The sequence below is a fragment of the Enhydra lutris genome, unplaced genomic scaffold (genome assembly GCF_002288905.1).
Source record: "Enhydra lutris kenyoni isolate GAN:26980312 unplaced genomic scaffold, ASM228890v2 scaffoldscaffold23, whole genome shotgun sequence".
Taxonomy (NCBI): Eukaryota; Metazoa; Chordata; class Mammalia; order Carnivora; family Mustelidae; genus Enhydra; species Enhydra lutris.
In genome coordinates this window covers 18,980,154-18,996,803 of record NW_019154107.1, presented here as the reverse complement: position 1 = coordinate 18,996,803, position 16,650 = coordinate 18,980,154, and the positions used below count along the sequence as shown (strand labels likewise).

The 16,650-nt window shown below is 40.8% G+C and overlaps 1 protein-coding gene and 1 pseudogene across 1 annotated transcript in view; both read right to left on the bottom strand.

Annotated features, from left to right (window-relative positions):
* Window positions 1–16,650, bottom strand: part of LOC111150452 (proline rich and Gla domain 1) — a 151,070-nt gene that overhangs the window by 38,883 nt on the left and 95,537 nt on the right. The window lies entirely within an intron of this gene.
* On the bottom strand, window positions 2,921–3,568 carry LOC111150453 (annotated as a pseudogene).

The following is a 16,650-nucleotide window of genomic DNA, read 5'->3' as shown; positions in this document are numbered from 1 at the left end:
GAGAAAAGGACACCCCTTTGCACTGTTGGTGGGAGTATAAACTGATACGGACGTTCCTCGAAAAATTAAAAACAGAACTGCTATATGATCTAGCAATTTATTTTCTGGGTATTTATCCCAAAGAAACGAAAACAGGATCTCAAAGAGATAACTATTTCCTAATGTTCACTGCAACATTATTCACAATAGGCCATGTACAGAAACAATGGAAGTGTTGGTCAGTGGATAAACGGATAAAGAAGATGTGATATATAAAACGGAATATTATTCTGCTATAAGAAAGAAAGAAATGCTGCCATTTGTAACAACTTAGATGAAACTTGAGGACGTTATGTGAAATAAGTCAGGAAAAGACAAATAACTGTAATCTATCAATTATATAAGGAACTTAAAAAAGCCGAACTCAGAAACAGAGTAGAATGGTGGTTACCACAACCTGGAGGTTAAAGGAAATGGGGAAATATTGATCAAATGGTACAAACTTTGGAGATCTAATGTATAGTATGATGGCCCTTATAGTTAACAATATTATATCACTATATTGCTAAGAGAATAAACTTTAAATAATCTCACCACCAAAAAGAAATGGTAATTATATGAAGTGATGGAGGTTTTTGCTAAGGTTTTGATGGCAATCATTTCCCAACATATAAGTGTATCAAATCAACACAGTGTATACCTTCAAATTACACAATGTTACATCTCTAAATTATATCTCAAAGAACTGTAGTAAAACAACTCAACAGTAACCAAATAAGTTTCACTCTATGAATTAAAAAAATAATTCCACACAGGAAAATCTATTTTTTTTAAAAAGATTTTATTTAATTATTTGACAGAGATCACAAGTAGGCAGAGAGAGGAGGAACAAGGCTCCCTGCTGAGCAGAGAGCCCGAAGCGGGGCTCGATCCCAGGACCCTGAGATCATGACCTGAGCCGAAGGCAGAGGCTTTAACCCACTGAGCCACCCAGGCGCCCCACACAGGAAAATCTATTAATGTAATTCAGAACATTAGTAGATTAAACAAGAAAGCATATAAGATAGTAGCATTTGGATTATACTTTTAAAAAGAATTATTTCTTGATTATTGTCTACTCCCTCTGAACCACCCCTTGTTTTCTCCTTCTGGAATTTCTACTGAGTGGTTGTTGTATAGGGTCCTTTTATGACTATGAATTACTATTGTTATGAATTATTTCTTTCTTGGAGATTTGATCTACTTCATAGTATCAAGTATTTTGATGTTCAGCATCTTTGTTAAATTTTCAACTCTTAAACTGGTAGGGTCTTCTTTGTATACCAAACTATTAGAAAGTGTACATAAAAACCAATAACTGGGGGCGCCTGGGTGGCTCGGTGGGTTAGGCCGCTGCCTTCGGCTCGGGTCATGGTCTCAGGGTCCTGGGATCGAGTCCTGCATCGGGCTCTCTGCTCAGCGGGGAGCCTGCTTCCCTTCCTCTCTGCCTGCTTGTGATCTCTGTCTGTCAAATGAGTAAATAAAATCTTAAAAAAAAAATAAAAAAAAAAAACCAATAACTGGAGGTTTTGCATTGGCAGCATGCATGCCTGGCAGTGATGGCCACTTGAAATCACACCTGTATCTCTACAGAGAGTCTGAAACACAGTTCTGGTAGTCACTGACTGACAAGGGTGAACCTGCCAAGCCCGTAATCCACTATGCCAGTTTCCAGGGCCCCCAAACTGTTACTGAGAAACAACAAACATTAACATTTGTCTGACTTAATGAGCTAAAAAAGATTCAGATAAAGTTGACTCCCATTTATTTTAATCCCTACCCAACCCCATTTTTCACTTCTTTCCCAGAAGCAACTATTATAAATTCTAGACCATGTTTTTTCTATACTTTTGTCAAATACCCCCATCTACAGCAACTAGGGCTCCAAACCACACATCTGACCCCATCCCACATACCTACACTGTTTATAAGGGGAAACAGAAGTTTCCTAATGACAATATGCATGTCCTGCACAGGGGTCCAAAGGTAATCACTCTCATATCGTGGGGGAAGCCAGCCTAATAATATTCAGTTTCTCTTATCACTGTTGTCCATGGTGAGCTTGTCAAAGAGGTATCCTGCCATGGCTTCTGGAATCCCTTTTTTGCTATCTAGAATCAACAAACATTAGTATTTACATATTTTAACAAACTAAAAGTTTTCAGGTAAAGCTAAAGACCTCCTTTACTTTAATCCCTGCCCAAACCCATTTCCGTCACTCTTTCCCCAGATCAACCCCAATCATAATTTTCAAGCCATATTTTTATACCTTTTTTTTAAAGGATTTTATTTATTTGACAGACAGAGATCACAAGTAGGCAGAGAGACAGGCAGAAGAGAGAGGCACAGAGAGAGAGGAAGGGAAGCAGGCTCCCGGCCAAGCAGAGAGCCCGATGTGGGGCTCGATCCCAGGACCCTGGGATCATGACCTGAGCCGAAGGCAGAGGCTTTAACCCACTGAGCCACCCAGGTGCCCCTCAAGCCATATTTTTATACTTTTACTATGCACAGGATCCCACATTCATCAGGGCCCTAGATCACCCATCCACCACAACACTGTTTATAAGGGTAAGATTAATTCTGTGTTTTCCATGGGCCCATGAAGTATCTTCTCCGTCTTATTTTCAGAGATCCTGAGCTGCATGTGGATGGGGTTGGGTGGGTGGAGAGATTCCTGAATACATTTTAAAACTTAAAAGGTGAGAGATATGCATACAAATCAACCAGAGACCTTTATTTAAGAACCAAATAACTTTATTTAAACCAAATTAACTTATTCGTTGAAAAACTGGAAGAAAAGAACTGGAACCTTTTGCAGAAGCAATACTGCAATACGCATTTTCGGCATGGTGATCAGGGAAAGTCACCATGGGCCCTGGGGCTACGGGGAAACAGTCCCAACTCAGTTCTTTTTATCGCTGTCGCCCAGGGTGAGCTTGTCAAACAGGTACTCTGCCAGGCCGGCTTCCGGAGCCCACGTCTTGCTCAGGTTGGTGACATAGCCCCCCAACTCTTTGATGGCCTCGACTTGCTCGTGCAGGTAGTGGCTCTCCAGGAAGTCGCAGAGCTGGGCGTCGTTCTTGTCGGTGGCCAGCTGGTGCAGGTCGAGCAGGCTCTGGTTCACGCTCTTCTCCAGGTGCAGGGCGCACTCCATGGCCTTCAGGCCGCCCTCCCAGGCGTCGCGGTCCGGCTTCTTGATGTCGCGGAGGCGGATGTGGCCCCCGCGCTGGTTCTGCAGCTCCATGAGCTTCTCGGCACGCTGGGTCTCCTCGCGGGACTGGCGCAGGAAGAAGCGGGCGAAGTGCTTCAAGGCCACGTCGTCGCGGTCGAAGTAGAAGGCCATGGACAGGTACACGTAGGAGGCGTAGAGCTCCAGGCTGATCTGGCTGTTGATGGCGGCCTCGCAGTCGGGGTGGTAGTTCTGGCGCACTTGGGAGAGCTGTGCGGTGGCCATGGCTGGCGGCCCGGGCACCAGGGCGAAGGCGGTGCGGAAGCGAGGGCTGCGCGGCGGGCAGCGTCGGGGCCGAAGGCGGTGGTGGCCTCGGAGATTCCCCAGCTTGAGCGGCAAGGGAGGCCAGAGGCAGAACCAGTGGCGGTTTGAGACCTCAGGGAAGTGTCCGTTGGGATGTTGGGCGAGCTCTGGGATCGGACCGGAAATGGGGTCCAGGGAAGAGGGGGGGCGAGCTTCCAGTTTGGGTGGGATTGGGGGCGGGGCCTAAGTGATGTGTTCCAGGTTCTGCTGGAGCTTAAGTGATGCAGGGCAACCCTGCACTGGGCACTTAGCATTTATTAAGTTTTTAATTATGTGATAATGTATCTATTTTCCAAGTACTTTTTTGGTTCTCTAACTGATCCCCTCTATTACAGCCTCTTATTTAAATTCAAATATATACTTATTCCAATTCAGTCTTATTCAATTCAAATTCATATTCTTTTTTAAAATTTCTAATTTTTTACTAACATATATTCAAATTCATATTCTCAAAATTCTGGGTATGGATTTGAATTTTTGGTAAAATTCTCTTCTGTTTCCTGTATTTTTTAACCTCAGAAATTGTTCAGTTTGTTCATCATGACCTTCCCTTGCACTTTTCTCAAGTATTTTGCAAAACTTTGCCCATGCATACTTAGGAATAAAGGGCACATTTGATTAACCTATGTAATTAGCATGTATCGGATCCACAGTTGTGATGTCCATTTCACTAACAGGCTTTTCCTTGGAACAGGAAGGCAAAGTATTATCAATAAGGGAGTGGTTTCCTCCTTGTCAGGTGTATCATTGGTCTTTTTGGCATTGACAATATTAGTCCAGGGATGGAAAGAATAGTACCTGATTTGCCTGTCCCAAATGGTATTTTTCTCAAGCATTTTAAAACAGTAAAATTAAAATTCCAGCTAAGAGTAGGTACCAGCCACCAATTTTTCCATTTCAATCATATCTGAACTTGAATAAGTATATTGTGATGTGTCTTTATGGCCTAAAAATGGTCTAATAAGAATCTAGAGGTAAGTTTTTTCATTGTAAAACCCCTACCATAACCATCACTACTTAAATTAGGAGGGAACTGTGTTCAGTGCAAAGCAAGGAAAGGGGAAGGAGGGGTGGAGAAGACACTGAATTGGGAGACCTGGGTCCTATTTTGGGCTGCACCAATCAGTATCTTGCTATGGGAAAAAGTAAAGTGACTTCCTTGGGGCTGTTATTTGACAAATGAAGAGCTTGACCTATTTGGTTTTCATGGACCCTATCAATTATAAATATTACTGGAGCCTATTCTATGAATCCTTTTTCAGCTGTGGAATGGAAGGAAAAATCGGCCTTTAGTCTATTCATGACAAGCAGTGATTGGTATCAAATATTAGCTTTGGGAATGGGACAATACCTTAATGTTCAAATAATAATGCTGTTTTAATTTATGGCATTAGTGCAAGTCTTTAAAGCATACACCTGAGGAAAAGGCATAGCTCTCTTTGCTCAGTTGGTTGTTTATGTGCAGTGAGAGAATAAATGGTCTGTTTCAGCTTGATAGTACCCAAGACCTAGGGCTAACAATACAGGGCTATTGCAAAGTTCCAATCCCTTTGCCACTGATTTTATTGTATCTTGGAAGTAGCTAAACAAAATCTTATTTCTACAGTTACTGATATTCTACCTATGAGAGCCACTATCAGCCTTGTCCTAGGGAGACTATGGCCTAACAGTGGGTAGAACAGTGAAAACCCCAAATATTAAAGGAATCGGCAATGATCTACTATAACAGAAAGTGATTTAGACTGGTTGCTGCACCCAGATGGGAACCTCTGAGTGGGCATGAGTGGTGATTCATTGCTGTATTTTATCAAGTATACCATGAACTGAAAAGCACACTATTTTTTTATGTATTAAAAAAGAAAAAAAAAGAAAAAAATGCTTTCAGCTAATCCATGACATGTCATTGATTGTAAGCTGCACTTCAATTTTTCAGAGATGTTAAAATGTGAATAAGTGGGGCGCCTGGGTGGCTCAGTGGGTTAAAGCCTCTGCCTTCGGCTCAGGTCATGATCCCAGGGTCCTGGGATCGAGCCCCACATCGGGCTCTCTGCTTGGCCGGGAGCCTGCTTCCCTTCCTCTCTCTCTGTGCCTCTCTCTTCTGCCTGTCTCTCTGCCTACTTGTGATCTCTGTCAAATAAATAAATAAAATTTAAAAAAAAAATGTGAATAAGTGATCAATCAATGAAATGCGGTTAATATTTTTTCATATGCTTGTCTGAATACATTGATCAAAGTAGCTACTTTCAAAAATATTCATAATTTTTTAATACTTTTTGGTAACTTATTTGTGGCCCTATAGTCTACAGTATTATATACAGAGAGAAAATATTAATAAGGAAGAAATTTGCATTTTGTCTTGGGTATTGTGTCATTTTACATTTCAGTCTCATCCTACAATGGGTGGTTTCTGACTTTTTTTCTTTTCCTTTTGTGGAGGGAGAGGTTTAGTGATTAGGCCAAGGAATATAATTCCTTGGGAAACAGGTAAACCCCTGTTCTTTGAATTCATGGCTAACCTCCTCCTGGCATGCTATGGGAGGCATGTGATATCATCTTTCAAATGAAATAACAGATACATAACCATTTAACAAGCAAAGTTGCTGATCTAGGTTTCTACTCAAATCCCAATTTGAATGTGAAAGTTTTATTCTCATGATTACAGCTCACTGTTAGAAAATGTGAGCCATTTCTAATAAGGATAGTACCACTTACCAAGCAATTACCCATCCCAAAGCAGCAGCATGGTAGCAGACAAGGCCACTAGGATCACTGCCGCACATGCTAGGTTAGCATGTCACATTTCAGAGTCACAGTTACTGTTTAGACCCTAAGACTCTGAACTACTGAGGGGAGCTCTAAGAAAGCCAGCTGTTAGGATATATGTATGTAGAAACCACTGACACTGCAGTCCCCGAGTGGACATCTGCTTAAGCAGTGGAATGGCTGATATACCCCACTCCTGCCCCCTGTGCACATAGGAAGGGCAAGGTGGATATGAGGAAAGCAAGGTAGAGAACAGGGTCAGTGCTGGTAGAGAACTTTCCTAAAGATTAAAAAAAGGGGTTTAAGGATTTTTCACCAGTTAGGAGGATACTGTGGAAAAACTGAGCCATGGTGCAGCTACTCTGTCCCAGAGGGCCGTCTGCCAGCCCAAAGGCCCCAACAACAAGGATATGAGGCATGCATACAAGGATAGAAGCCAGCTGAGGAAGCGGGTGGAAGAGGCCAACAAGAAGTTATAACTCCTATTCCTGGAACTATGTTGTACAGAGGTTTCTTTTAGGGACCCCTTGAAGAACACTGTGCACTTCCTACCCAATTTATAATTAGGCTCACCAAAGAATTAGTGACAGCCAAAAAGGGGACAGAGCAATACCAGTTATGATAGAGACATCCGTCCTCTTTCCCCTTCCTTCCTCCCCAAAATACTTAAGGAGAGAGATGGGAAGGGGTAAGGGTTAAAGAGCAGATCATGCCCGTCTCCTCACGCCACATCTTAAGGTTAAGGTCTAGCAGGAGCTGAAGAAGCAAAGGAGAAAAAAGTTAGCATAAAGGAAATCCAACACTGAAGTATTAAATGGAAGAGAGTGGGTAGGAGTTTTTATGCCCAGAAGTGCCCAGAAAGGTAGGCGATCTGCCTATCACTAAGGAATAGGAGTTGAGACTGTCAAACTAGAGTAGCTACACAAAGCAGGGTCTTTTTAGACACCCGACTCATCATTTATGTGACCTGAAACTCTGGTGCAGTATTGTCATGGGATCCTTGGATTGCCACCATATCCATTGGAAGAACATCTTCTGGTAGATTCTAATAAGAATAATAATTCTAATAAGAAACAGTGATGAATTCTGAAATAATCTATGTGTCTTTAGTATAATCGTAGGTAAACAGCATATTTAGAGGTTAAATAGGGCATCACTAACATTGTTGCCTACAATAACATGCAGTTACATTAAATCTGTGATCCAAATGATTGTACAAGTGACAAAAAATTGGGGCCATTACTCCCACCAGTACCCAATCTATGAGGGTAGATCTGAAAAAGAGTAACTCTGTACTGGGAAGGGAAACCTGCTGAGGTAACTTCAGGTCAAGGTTAAAAGACTGCTGGCATGAGCAGGAGAGACCCACACTGGAACAAATCCACTGTTTTGGTAATACACAGTCTGAAACCCTCCAGATTAAGTTCTTACTGTAACCCGAAAAGAATAACTGGGACTTCAAAGGATTTATAATCTAGAAAAGGGCCCAAATGCCAGAGAATAAAACACCACTAATTTAAAAATATCAACAATTTAATGAATAAAAACTTACTTTAATTGGTCATATAAGGTTTTTCAAAGGGTCCAAGATGGTGACATAGGAAGACTCTTAACTCACTCCTCCATGGACACACCAAATCTACACCTACATATAAAGCAATTCCTCCTGAAGAACGGAGGATGGACTGAACAGCTTCTGCACAACAAAGGATAGAGGGACAACATATCAAACAGCAGGACAGAAAAAGACCAGAACTCCCACCTCCTACACTGTGAACTACAGTGGGGAGGGATAGTACTGAGGGATCAGAAGCAAGATTTGTCTGCCCTGGGGACAAGAAAAGAAGGCACAGTTTAAACAAGCAACTAGAATATAAAGGAACCAGTCTTAGAACTCTGCCAAACAGGAGGAAGCTTCCCGGCTGTTTGGGTTGAAAGGGTTGGTAAGCACCACTGTTTACATTCCCTCTCCACCTTGGCTGCACAGATGGGAGTAGTGTCTGGCTGCTCTTGCCAATGAGCTACCTTAGTAAGCCCTGAGCCCCTAGCCTACATCAGCCCCAGGCTTCCCACTGAAGTGGCCCCAGCATCACATGTACCCGGACATTGCTAGACAATGTCCACTATAGCTCTAGTCATCTCGCCAAGGCAACACAGGTATCAAGCATCCCAAGACAGCCCAGCCTTGTACCCACTTTAGCTCCAGGGGACTCGCCAGGGTACCCCTTATGCAGAGTGCCCCAGGGACTTCCCAGACCACACCTGTTACAGCTCCAGCTGTGCTGTCAGGTTGCCCCCTACCCAGAGAGCCCCAGGGCCCCACAGCCTATGCCCACTTCAGTTCCAGCTGTCCAAGCAGGGTGGCCCCAGCCTGGAGTGCCCTGGGACTTCTAGCCCATGCCTGTTAAAACTCCAGCCAACCAGCCAAAGCTGCCAGGCGCACAGAGTCTGAACAGGGCATGTCCCTACACAAGGCCATTCTTGAAGTTTATAGGTAGATATTCTACCTAATTCATAGACAAAAACACAGAAAGTCAAACAAAATGAGGAAAAAAAGAATTCTAAAAAATGAGAACAGGCTAAGGGCTTTTTAGGACAATATCAAACATAGTAACATTTGCATGACAGAGATCCCAGAAGAAGAAGAGAGAAAGGGGCAGAAAATTATATGAAGAAGTAATAGTTAAAAACTTCCCTAACCTGGGGAAGGAAATGGACATCCAAGTCCTGGAATAAAGAGAGCACCAAACAAGATGAACTCAAAGAGGTCTACACCAAGACATATAATAATTAAAACATCAAAGATTAAAGATAAATTGGGAGTCTTAAAAGCACCAAGACAGAAGCAACCAGTTATGTAGTAGGGAAACCCCATAGGCTGTTAGCTGATTTTTCAGCAGAAACTTGACAGGCCAGAAGAGATTGGCATGATATATTCAAAGTGCTGAAAGGGGAAAAAAAAAACCCATAACCAAGAGCACTCTACCCAGCAAGGTTATCATTCAGAATTGTGGGGAGAGTTTCCCAGACAAACAAGTTAAAGGAGTTCATCACCAATAAAATGGCCTTACAAGAAAGATTAAAGGGACTTTAAGCAGAGAAGACCATAATTAGAAAAAAATTATGAAAGGAAAAAAATTTCACAAGTAAAAGCATACATGTGATAAAGGTAGTAGATCAGTCACTTAAAAGCTAGTATGAAGGTTAATGACAAAAATAGTAAAGTCAATGATATCTAAAAAATACTTAAGGGGAGTCACAAAGTAAAGATATAAAATATGACAACATATACATAAAACGTGGAGGAAGAAGTAAAAATAAAGTTCTTTTAGTATGTGCTCTGATTTAAGCAACCGTCAACATAATATAGACTGCTATATACTTGGGATATATGAACCTTATGGTAACCACAAACCAAAAACCTATAATAGATACACTAAAAATTAAAAGAAATGAATCTGACCATAACGTTAAATAAAGTCATCGCTTACAAGGAAAGACAGCAAGAGAATAAGAAATGAATAGAGAAGTAGTACTAAAACAACTAGAAAAAATTGACAAACGGCAATAAGTACATATCTATGAATAATTACTTTGAATGTAAATGGTCTAAATGCCTCAATCAAAAGACGCAGGGTAAATGAATGGATTTTTTAAAAAAGATCCATCTATATACTTCCTATAAGAGACTCACTTCAGGGGCACCTGGGTGACTCAGTTGGTTAAACACCCAATTCTTGAATTTGGCTCAGGTCATGATCTCAGGGTTGTGAGATGGAGCCCCGTGTCAGGTTTCATGATGGGCATGGAACCTGCTTAAGATTCTCTCTCTCCCTCTGCCCCTCCCTACTTGTGAGCTCTCTGTAAAAAAAGAGATTTACTTCAGATCTAAAGACACATAAAGACTGAAAATTCTCCATGCAAATGGAACCAAAAAAGAAGCCAGAACACCAATACTTATATTAGACAAAAGAGACTATATAGCCAGAGACAAAGAAGGAAATTGCACAAGGATAAGGGGATCAATCCAACAGGAGGATAGAACAATTGCAAATATGTGTTCATCCAACATGGGAGCACCTAAGTACATTAAGCAAATATTAGCAGACATAAAGGGAGAAATTGAAAGTAATACAAAATTAATAGTAGAGGATTTTAACCCACTTACATCAATGCACAGATGATCCAGACAGAAATGTAAGAAGGATATAGTGACTCGGAATGACACACTAGACCAGATGGACCTAATAGATATATACAGAACATTCCATCCAAAAACATCAGAATATACAGTCTTTTCAAGTTCACAGGGAAAATTCTCCAGGACAGATCATAGGTTAGGCCACAGAACAAGTCTCAATAAATTTAATAAGATGAAATCATCTCAAGCGTCTTTTTTGACCATAACAGTATGAAACTAGAAAGCATTTACAAGAAGAAAACTGGAAAAAAACACAAACATGTGGAGGCTGAACAAAATGCTGCTAAACAACCAAGGGGTCAATGAATTAATCAAAAGGAAATAAAAGGGGCGCCTGGGTGGTTCAGTGAGTTAAGCCTCTGCCTTCAGCTCGGATGGTGGTCTTGGGGTTCTGTGATCGAGCCCTACATCGGGCTCTCTGCTTAACAGGGGGCCTGCTTATAACCCTCTGTCTGCTTGTGATCTCTGTCAAATGAATACATAAAATCTTTTTAAAAAAGGAAATAAAAAAATACATGGAGATTAATGAAAATAAAAACACAATAGTCCCTCGGGGCACCTGGGTGACTCAGTTGGTTAAGTGTCCAACTCTTGATTTCAGCTCAGGTCATGATCTCGGGGTCATGAAACTGAGTCCCTCATTGAGGTCTGCACTCAGTGTGGAATCCACTTCATATTCTCTCTCCTTCTGCCCCTCCTCTCTCTTTCAAATTAATAAGTAAATAAAATCTTCAAAAGGAAAAAACCCACACAGCAGTCCAAAATATTTGGGACACAGTGAAAGCATTTCTAAGAGGAAAGTTTATAGCGATAGAGGCCTACCTCAAGAAATAAGGAAAATCTCTAACAATCTAACCTTACATCTAAAGGGAACAGAAAAAGAACAAAGCCCAAAGTTAGTGGAATAAAGGAAATAATAAAAATCAGAGTGGAAGCAGATGACAAAGACTAAGAAAAGAAAAAGAAAGGATCAATGAAACTAAGAGCTGGTTCTTTGAAAAAAAGAAACAAAAATGATAAATGTTCAGCCATATTCACCAAGGGGGGGGGGAAGGACACAAATAAAATCAGAAACGGAGAAGTAACAACTGACAGCACAGAAACACAATGATTATAACAGATTGCTATGAAAAATTTATGCCAACAAAGTGAACATAAAATGGATAAATATCTAGAAATATACAATCTTCCAAAACTGACTCAGAAAGAAAAAATCTGAACAGACTGATTACTAGTGCAGAAATTGACTTTTGTAGTCAAAACACTTCCAACAACAAAAGTCCAGATGGCTTCACAGGTGAATTTTAGCAAACATTTAAAATGGAGTCAATCCTTATTCTCCTCAAGCTATTCCAAAAATTGAAGAGGAATTAACACTTCCAATTCATTCTAGGAGGCCAGCATTACTCTGATACGAAATCAAGACAAAGACACTAAAAAACAAAACAAAAAAACTACAGGCCAATATCCCTGACGAACATAGATACAATAATCCTCAACAAAATATTAGCAAACTGAATTCAACAGGGCATTAAAAGGATCATTCACCATCAAGTAGGATTTATTCCGGGGTTGTAAGGATGGTTCAGTGTTTTCAAATCAACTGTATGATATACCACATGGCTCAGTCGGTTAAGTATCTGCCTTTGGCTCAGGTCACTGATCCCAGAGTCCTGGGATTGAGTTCAGCAGGGAATCTGCTCTTTCCTCTCCCTCCGAACCTCCTCACATGTGCACACACACACATGTTTTCGCTCTCTCAAATAAATAAAATCTTTACATCACAATAGATGCAGAAAAAGCATTTGACAAAATCCAACACCATTCATGATAAAAACTCTCAACAAAGTGGGTTTAGAGGGAACACACCTCAACATAATAAAGGCCATATGTGACAGACCCACAGCTAAAATCATACTCGGTGGTGAAAAATTGAGACTTTTCCTCTAAGACCAGGAACAAGATGAGGATTTTCAAAATACACACAAACATACTTTGGCCCTGCATAACTTATTATCTTATTCTCAAGAGATCCCAAAAGAAGTAGTGAGGATACCTGCAGGAGCCCCAGGAAACGATTCTCATGTGGTTGAAGGGAAATTTCACATCTGGCCCCGCCAGAGGGTCTTGGGATAGGTCTAGAGAACGTGTGGGAAGATGTGGATGAAAATGCAGAGTATGAGACAAACCATAAGTGACTCTTAATCTCACAAAACAAACTGAGGGTTGCTGGGGGGAGGGGGGTTGGGAGGGGGGTGGGGTTATGGACATTGGGGAGGGCATGTGCTACGTGAGTGCTGTGAAGTGTGTAAACCTGGTGATTCACAGACCTGTACCCCTGGGGATAAAAATACATTATATGTTTATAAAAAATAAAAAATTTAAAAAAAAAAAGAAAATGCAGAGTATGGCCGGGAGATGGTGGCGGCAATGCTCCACGTCTGCCCCTACACGTCTACGCCCAAACTCAACTCCTACCTCCTTTCCTTCCCGAAGTCCCTCATCCCTCAAGGGGCAAAGCTCTGAGTAAGTGGCTCAAGTGTCGTCAGAGGCTCAGTGAAACAGCAGCTTCCGTAATGCCGACGAATCTGAGTTTCTGCCCGCGCGTGTGGTGAGAAATCTCTGGGGAACTAGTGACCAAGTCTGAAACACCTCAGACACGGAACACTTCTTGTAATTGTTGTCTCCACACAAAGGTGTCTACATGCTACCTCTTGCCACGGGCTGTAAATTCAGAGATTTCCAGTGTAGATTTTGTTAACCACATCTAGTAGTAAGGGGCTCTGCAGAGTTCTTCAGTTACTCTTTCAGCAATTTTCATATAAGACCAATTTAAATAGCAACACTTTGGAATGATGCGTATTATCTAAAATGCAATCACTGGCCTAGATCTAAAACCCTTGGATAGTACTGACTCAGTTTCTAAGATGCAACCACAGCATGGGGGTAGAGTGGAGCATGGAGGACACAGGGAATGGGATTAAGACTTGGCATGATGCACCTAGTCAGGACACCCCAGTCATCCACAACCCTGAGAATACCACACACTGCAAAGCTCTCTGAGTACTCCAGCTACGTGGTTTTAGTTGCACAACGTGCTTTACGATCTTATAAAATGTGATGTGCTCACCATGTGCATTAGAATACCTAAGACTGCTCTTTAAAGCAGGTTTCCTTGCCCCATGGAGACCTGTGGACCCTGAACTATGAATTTTAAAACTAAGCTTTTTTATTTTGCAGTAATTTTATATTACAGCAAAGTTGCAAAGATAGTACAGAGCATTTTCCTATACTCCTCAGCCAGGATCTCCGAACATAAGCATCCTACACTGGGATAGTACATTTCTTAGAAATAGTGAACCAGGGCGCCTGGGTGGCTCAGTTGGTTGAGCGACTGCCTTCGGCTCAGGTCAGGATCCTGGACTTCTAGGATCGAGTCCCGGATTGGGCTCCCAGCTCCTTGGGGAGTCTGCTTCTCCCTCTGACCTTCTCCTCTCTCATGCTCTCTCTCACTCATTCTCTCTCAAATAAATCAATAAAATCTTAAAAAAAAAAAAAAAGAAATAGTGAACCAGTACCCGTCCATTAGTATTAACAACAGATTTGGATTTCACTAGTTTTTCCATTAAAGACCTTTTGACCCATATTTCATTTAATCATTTATTTAGTCTCCTCTGGTCTCTGACAGTTTCTCAGTCTTCTTTTTTATGATCTTATTTTGAGGAGCCAGGTATTTTGTAGAATGTCTCTCAATTTGGAAGTCTTTGGTAATTCTCTCATGATCCCACTGGGATTATGTGGGGGAAAATACCACAGAAGTGAATTCCTTCTCATCACATGCTATACACGACTTATCACTGATGGTGCGAACCTTGATCACATGGTCAAGGTGGTGTTCGCCAGGTTTCTCCATGGTAGTTATTTCCCAGAACTTCCCATACTCTGTTATTTGGGAGCAGATCATTATTAAGTCCAAACCACACACAAGAAAAGCAGAGAATTAAGCTCTGCCTCCTCGAAAGGGGAGTATCACATATATAATTTGGAATCCTTGTGTACTGTGTATTTTTCGTAGCTATTTATTTTTTCATTCATTCATATCATTGTGGACATATATGCATTTACTGTATGCTTTGGGTTATAATTTGATACTGTATTACTTGCTCTGTGACTCAAATTGTTCCAGCTTTGACTACTGAGACTTCCTTCATACTGGCTCCTATGTCCCTGGGACATGCTCCCATTTGTTGTTTTTTGCACTTCCTTACTTTCTAATACTACAGTATACTCTAGTTCATCTTGTATTCTCCCTGCCCCAGCCCTAGAATTGGCCATTTCCCTAAACAGTCATGGTTCCTTTTACTTGGAATAGTATTGGAAACCCAGATCTGGATGCTAAGTGGAACTATGCAGTTTCGACAAGTAGCCAATCTGAGTCTTATGCAATCTAGTAAAGTTTGAGGACAACCGTTTTGAAAAGTGAAGCACAAATAAACCAGAATTAATACATGAAGAAAAGTCCTCAAATAGTTGTTTTAAAGAATTACTTATATTTTATTTATGTTAGATCAAAATTTAAAATTCTAGCATGCAAAGTACTTTGATGGGCCAATAGAGAGGAAAACAGGAGATAATGGAAGAGATCAAATAATGATTCTGAAATAAAGTGACTATAATGCAGGACCTTAAAAAATAGAACAGAATTTATTTATTGAGAGCATCCTCTGTGCCAAGCACTAAGCTAAGTGCACAGCCTCAAACCTAATGGTGTAGGTATAATTTCTACTTTTTAAAAGACACAGAAATCGATGCTTAGAAAGGTAAAATGTTTGCACAAAGCACTAGAGTCAGTAGGTGGCAGAGTTGAGACACCAAATCAGGTCCACGTTACTCTCAAAGCAGAAGATTGTGGCATAGAATTCTGATAACTACCGCCTATGTGAGATTCTGTGTGTATGTTCGCTGTCTCTGTCATATCTCAAATGCCACGATGAAGGGTCAGCTTATTCACTGTTTTATGTCCCATGTCTTTTCTATAGCAGGTACTCAGCAGACAAATCTGATTAAATCTGACCAAATTTCTACATGGTGAGAATGAGAATGAGAACCATGAACTACATTTTCTTCCACTATATGTTATAATTAGACTTACCCAAAAAAACCCCTACCATATCCTACTGAAAGCATACTTCTAAATTAACACAGTTCAGATTTGGAGGTGATGAAAATATGTATGAATAATACATATTCGTACATATGTACGAATAAGAGATAAATTTTAGTAAACAAAAAGATAGTTAATAAGTAGTCTAAGTGCAAAATGCAAATCCCAAAAGTCAATCATTTTCTGCACTGCCAGAATTCATCAGTCATGAACTTCAAAGATGAAACTGTGTTCAGTACTTCTTAACACAGAGCAGATCCTTCTTAACATGTAACAAACACTATTCTGAAGCAGATCAAGGACCAGAATGCTACTTCTACTATATTTATTAAACCAAAAAACTTAAGGCACATCTTATTGTGAATGGTATGGCTTTCATGGCATAAACTAACTCAGAGGACAAGCTATAAACCATAAAGGAAAGGAACCTAATACCAGTATAATAATAAAAAAGCTTTTAAAATTAAGCCCACATCTATCAGCTAATTTGTGAATAAGTTTTAAGTCACTACTTCCTATGAAATAAATGTACCCCATAATATGCCAATCCAGTCGTTCATTCTTCATTCATACATCAAATATTTAATTCCTATTATATGCCAGCACTGTTCTATATGCTAAGGACCACAGCTATGACTAAAACAGACAAGAAATGCTGCTGTCGTAGAGCTAACAGTTCTCACGAGAAAGCAACAATAAATAAAATCAACTGTCAGCTGGTGAGAAGCGCTGGAAGAAAAATAATTCAGAGAAGGGGCAAGAGGTTACAATTTAAGGTAGGATGCGTTCTTGCTGAGAAAGTGAACTTGATCTGAGAGTGGTGAGGGAGCTCAGACATATCTATCTGGAAGAGAAAAGCACAAGTGCCAAAGTCATGCACTGTAAGTACACCAGCAGGACGTGCGCTGTCCTTGTATTTCCAAGGAGCCACAAGAAAGCCACAGCAAAGTGATGGAGGAGCGGAGTGTCAGA